Consider the following 6,571-nt stretch of genomic DNA (forward strand, 5'->3'; position numbering starts at 1 on the left):
ACATTTTTCGTCATACTATAGTATGGCATTTTCGGTCATTTTTTCGAAATGTTGTATTATGATGTTTTTTTGGCTGTTGTAGGGGCCGCATTTGTGCTTATTCTTATCAACGTGACTCATTTATATCTTTGTTCTTTATTTTCAAGCATGCACCCTCCAGGTGCAGTGAGGGCGCTAGTCGTTAGGTTGGTGTGCATGGTGGGAGGAAGACGGGTGACAGCAGATACCGTCATTGACCTCAGCCCCAGCTCATCCATAACCACAAACCTCAGCGTCGCTCGTGATGACAAACGCCTCAGCCAAATTACAAAAAGTTCACTAAAATCACTGCACCATGTTTGTTGGTAACCCTAAACAATAAGCAAACTGAAGGATCTTTATTGGAAAGACGGCTTGGCGTCTGACACACTGCACCCGCATTCTCCATGTGGCAAGAACAAAAGAAACGTGAAACAGGGGTTAAAAGAAAAACAAATTGCAATGTTTTTGGCACTACAAAGCGTTAATGACGAGCTGTGGATTGACACTAGAGGATCTGTGCAGCTTGCACCGAAACAAAAGGAAAAGGAGACGACGGCTGGCATGTGGCAACACAAACAAAGCAGCACTTCAGAGAAGGTATGTGTTCACAAAACAAACTATCAAGGAGGATTTTTCGTTTGTAAATATTATCTGAAGTATTTTGAAACGATTTTCGTGACAGATTTTTTTTGTTGACGGACTGTCATTTTTGTTTTTCAACTCCGCGACAAAGTCGCCAAACAATTATATGTGGTGAAGTCATGGCCTGCGGTGCATGATACTGTGACAAAAAATGCCCTACGTTGAGAGCGGAATGAAAAGGCACTACTTCTACACTTTTTTTGGATGTTTTTCTGAGAAAAATGTTTAGTTCCGACAAAGCAGAAATGACTCCTGTTTAAGATTTGGATGACACCGCGGCGCGTCTGCGCGCAGCCAGAGCAGGAAAAATGTCACATTTAACGTGGAGGATGAACATTGCAGCTTGATGGCTGAAACGGATTATTTGGATGAAGTTAAAGGAAATATGGTCAAGTTTAATGAACTCCTATAAGATTTTAAAGCCCCGAATGCCTCTTATGTGGAAATACTGGATGAAGACTCAAAAAAAGGAAGATGATGAAAAATGGCATCAGCCCACACTGTAAACCTTTGCTGTAAATTTACAGTAGATTTTCAACAGTGTTAATATGTTATATTTAAATACAGTGGTTTATTGTTAATATACAAGAAAATCTGTTAAATAATGGTCCAATGACCATTTTTTTTATCAGAACTGCAATGCATTCCTAAAATACAGCACTTTACTGCTACTGTTCAAGGTATCTAAAGTAACAGTATCATGCAGTACTTTTTTAATTTGGGGAGGAGCCATTCACCCAAACTGCACATGTGAAGCTGGATCCGTTCTTTTCTTCATCTATCTCCATCTTATTAATTATTTGGTGAGTAGCAATTTTATTTTTTTCACAAACCAGTGTAAAGTTTATCAGTTTTGTGTCCAATTTGTTTGTATTTCTGAATATGTGCAGGTGACGACAGAAGGATGAAGCAGCTAGCTAGAATATCAAAGGTGATTTCCTGTTTATCAGACAACACATGGATCTCATTTAAATTTATATCTAATTTATTGTGTGAGCACACATTTTGTCAGTGAATTTATGAAGCACATGACTTTGTAAACCTTTTAGGGTACAGCCTATGGAAGTTACTTGAAACAGTTGAAAAGAGAGTAAGACTTCAGTGCACACTGGTTTTTGGATGGTAATTCAGCAGCAAAGATTTCACTATGTATTTTGAATTACATATTTTTGAGGACATGCTATTGCACATCAATACATGTGCTGCATTCAATTGTGTTGTTAAGTTACAGAACTTGATTTCTACTCAATGTCTGAAAAATATCTCTACTATAATCTTTCAGGCTCTTCATAGGAGTAAACTCAAAGAGGCACAAGGCTGGACAGAGCAAAATCATTTCAAGGAAAACTGCCAAAGTCACCAGTTGGCAACAGTCAATCCCCATGCATCCTCTCTGCTGAGGAGTCTTGTGGACTTTGAGTAGGACTTAAGATGGTGAGTTTACCCAATGCAATTACTCACATATATTCAACAAAACACCAGCTTGTCTCATTCCAGGTGTTTTGAAACTCATCTCTCTCTCTCTCTCTCTCTCTCTCTGTTTCTGTCTCCTGCAGTGAAAGGGGTTACCCATGCTGGACTGAGAGAATGAGTGCCTTCGAGTAGGCCATAAGTCAGTCAGAAACTATACTTTAATTAAGAATTGTTCTGCATGTGCAGTTTCAAACTCTGAATTAAAATAAAAAGTTAAGTGCATCAAGAGGCTGTGCATTATTTTCTTTCACATTATAATTGCATGATTGAAAAATCAAGGATTTAAGTGGTTCTTTACTCCCAAAGAATATATTGTTTTAGTTTGCATTCTGTGCTTGGAGCCAGCTTTTGACAGAGCTTTTGGTTAGAGTGAGACCAAATAATGTTTGTTACAGCCTTTTCCTTAACTAAAGTCTCTTAAATCCTATGTAATGTGAATAGTCATGTGTAAAACTTGACAAGCCAGTATTAATTTAGGTAAAAATAACAGGTTTGTTTAAGTATGTAAAAAAAAAAAATACTAAGTAATTGGCGAATAAAAACAGATAAGTAAACTGTAAGATACTGTAAATAAAAAAAACAGGAAAAAAAACAGCTATGTAATGTATTTTTGAACAAGTTAACTGTAAAATACAGTTGAAAATACAGCTCATACTGTTTTTTCATTAACAGTAACAAACTGTAAAATTTGGTAACAGTAAGAGAATGTCAATTTTATGGTAATATAATGGCAACCCTGCTGCCAGCACTTTACTGTTTTTTTACAGTGAAAAGTTTTACAGATGCGCTTAGATAATAGCCTTTCTTGCCAACATAACGAAATGTATTTCATATATGGAACTCCTCGGCTTGGAAGTTTTCTACCTGAGGAGCCAGAGAATAAAAATGCAAATACTTGCCCAAGCGATATCGATGCGCAATCAGTGAGGTCAGTGAAATCCAGCCCATCCTCTTCATCCATACGCATCAGTGCAGAGGCGGAGAGGGCAGCTTTAATGGCCAAGGTTTCTAAGCTGCAAAAAAGCATGCCACTGAAGAGCAAGAACAATTGCTAAGAAAAATAAGAGAAACATTGGAACTACAGACCGAAATAGCAATTACAACAGCCAAAATTAACCATCTAAAGGACGCTGTAATGTATAACCCCCTTACAGCCTGATGCAACCCCAGTTAGAAACCTGTATTAGGGGCAGGGGTAGCAGAGTTCACAGCTGGTGCATCAGCAGCTTCAGATGAAAATCTTGGGTCTTCCCTTTCTCTACGTCACAACAACAACAGACCTCAGTGCATAGCATTCCCTCCATCACTCCCTCTGTGATTACTGTCATTTGTCAGGTCAGTCCAAGATGTATGGACAACAGCTCTGTCAATCCCTTCCACACCCAATTCAACACAGGAAAATCACATGTATCACATGGAAAATCACAATTCTGGAGAAACAAAATAACTTGCCTGGGATTCTCGTGAAACAGCAACTTCTGTCTACACCTCCACAAGGTTACATTCCACTCTTTGATGGACAAATTCTGGAGTTCAAATCATTCATCCACATGTTTGAAAATATGATTGAAAATAAAACAGACAACAACAGGGACAGATTGCAGTTCATTATGCAGTTTACAAAAGGCCAAGCTCAAAGGCCGGTCAAAAGTTGTGGGTACATGTCTCCAATAAGAGGCTACCGGAAAGCAAAGGAGCTCCTTAAGGAAAACTTTAGAAAAGGCTCTGTCCTGGTTCCAAATTAAGTCTGAAGATTCAAAGTCACTGCAGGATTATGCCATGTTCCTTAGGACCCTCTGTAATGCTATGAAGGAAATTAAATATATGAAGGAACTCGACACAGTATCCAACATGAGAAGAAGACAGTATCCTGAAGATACTGTACAAACTTTGAGAGAAATGGCGCGGCAAAACCGATGAACTGCAAGAAGAGCACCACTGTAAGGTCAGAATTTTGGACCTTGTCTGTTTTATCGAAAAGCAAGCCTGCATAGCTGCCGACCCACTCTTTGGTGACCTTCAAGACCATTCAGCTAGCAGAGGAAAGGCCAAACCCCCTCCAAAGTCACAGGTCTCAAAGTCAACTGGCAACAGCCTCACTATGAGTGTTGCAATCGCCCAAAAGGAGCCCGAACCCCCTTGTCCCTTTTGTAGCTGCAGCCACACACTGGATTGGTGTAAGCAATTCATAAAGCAAATGCACAGAAACAAGCTCAACTCTTTAAAGACTAAAGGCGAGTGCTTTGGCTGTCTGTCCACAGGCCACATAAGCAGAGACAGAGCACATCGATACCAAGGTTGGCACAACCAAGGAAACTGAACTTCTGGTGAAATCAGTGCTGCATCGGCAGAGTTATGTGGTCATATAAGGGCCGAAGAACAAGAGAGTGTATTATCCATTGTCCCAGTACAGGATAAAGCAGCAAAAGGCAGCCAGGTCTTGCAAGTTTATGCTCGACTGGATCCTGGGTTCACTGCAACCTTCTGCTCCAAGTCACTCAGGTCTCAACTCAACGTGAAAGGAAGAAAAAGGCACATACTGCGAAGCGCGATAAATCAGATATACGTCATATATGTCCCATCTCATGTCATATGAGGACTTTGGGTTTCAGCACTGGACAGCAACAATTTATTGTCTCTTCCTGAAGTCTTCACTCAGCAACAAATACCAGTCACCACAGATAGCAATCCCAGGAAGAAGCGACCTGGTGCTGTGGCCTTATCTGAGCATAGTAAAACTTCCCAGTATCAGAGCTGGGGTGGAGTTGTTGATAGGCACAAAGGCTCCAAAACCTGGGAATAGCAGTGCAATGGGTGTGACTGTGAACAGAATATTAGTTGCAAGTTTGGAGCAATTCTGATCTCACAGTACAACCAAGACTTTAATGAGGTAGCGTCTGAGAAAAAAACTGAGATGTCAATCGACAAAAAGTTTTTAAAGATAACCAGTGAAGCCATCCGACAAGATGGACATTACAGTCTGAAGACACCTTTCACAAGAGCTGATGTCAGCATGCCAAACAACTGCCAGATTGCAAAAAGCACATGCAGAGTTTAAAAAGGAAAATTAAAAAAGATCATCGGTTCAAGCAGGATTACCTTGCATTTCTCGATGACATTTTGGAGACCAATTATGCACAGGAAGTCCCACAGGAAGAACTGACAGTCACATGGCCAGGTATGGTATATACGGTTTATATATGGTTTTTGACTGTACAGCTTATTAACAAGGTGTGTCCCTTAACACAGAACTACTGCAGGGTCTGGATCTGACCAATTGCTTGGTGGGAGTCATTCCGAGATTCCGCAAGGAGCCCATCGGAATTATGGCCAACATCAGATCGAAGTTCCAAAAGGTAAGAGTGCAGAAGTTGGACGTGAGTAGTGCATCTTAAGGTCGCCACAAGGTGACAGCCGTCGATCCCCCCTGCTATATATTATAGTGTTTTTGGACCTTTTTGCAACATTCTATGCTATGACGAGTCTCCCCAAGCTATTTTATGCTGTTTTGAGGTGATTTCAGCTGTTTTTGGGACTTTACCTTTAATGTCCATTACCATTACCTTACCTTTTCGGCCATTTTTTCAACATCCCATATTTTGGTGTTTTGAGCCATTTTTGAGAGATTCTATGTGATGGTGTCTCTTGGCACGCTATCTAATGCTGTTTGAAGGTGTTTTCAGCTGTTTTTGGGACATGTCCTATTTTGACATTTTTCCATACTATAGCCTTGCCTTTTCTGTAATTTTTTCAACATCCCAAATTATGGTGTTTTAGGCCGTTTTTGAAAGATTCTTTGCTATGGCGTGTCTCGGCAGGCTAGTTTATGCTATTTTAAAGTGTTTTCAGCTGTTTTTGGGACATGTCCTATTTTGACATTTTTCCATACTATAGCCTTGCCTTTTCGGTCATTTTTTCAACATCCCAAATTATGGTGTTTTAGGCCGTTTTTGAAAGATTCTTTGCTATGGCGTGTCTCGGCAGGCTAGTTTATGCTGTTTTAAAGTGTTTTCAGCTGTTTTTGGGACATGTCCTATTTTGACATTTTTCCATACTATAGCCTTGCCTTTTCGGTCATTTTTTCAACATCCCAAATTATGGTGTTTTAGGCCGTTTTTGAAAGATTCTTTGCTATGGCGTGTCTCGGCAGGCTAGTTTATGCTGTTTTAAAGTGTTTTCAGCTGTTTTTGGGACATGTCCTATTTTGACATTTTTCCATACTATAGCCTTGCCTTTTCGGTCATTTTTTCAACATCCCAAATTATGGTGTTTTAGGCCGTTTTTGAAAGATTCTTTGCTATGGCGTGTCTCGGCAGGCTAGTTTATGCTGTTTTAAAGTGTTTTCAGCTGTTTTTGGGACATGTCCTATTTTGACATTTTTCCATACTATAGCCTTGCCTTTTCGGTCATTTTTTCAACATCCCAAATTATGGTG

General features: G+C 39.9%; 1 long non-coding RNA gene across 1 annotated transcript; it reads left to right on the top strand.

Annotated features, from left to right (window-relative positions):
* The first annotated feature begins 1,308 nt into the window (after positions 1-1,308).
* Positions 1,309-2,091, top strand: LOC121942840. The gene is made up of 3 exons (XR_006105832.1): positions 1,309-1,466; positions 1,554-1,594; positions 1,946-2,091. It is a non-coding gene; the product is annotated as an uncharacterized LOC121942840 (long non-coding RNA).
* The last annotated feature ends 4,480 nt before the right edge of the window (positions 2,092-6,571 follow it).

Source organism: Plectropomus leopardus, chromosome 5 (assembly GCF_008729295.1).
Source record: "Plectropomus leopardus isolate mb chromosome 5, YSFRI_Pleo_2.0, whole genome shotgun sequence".
Lineage (NCBI taxonomy): Eukaryota > Metazoa > Chordata > Actinopteri > Perciformes > Serranidae > Plectropomus > Plectropomus leopardus.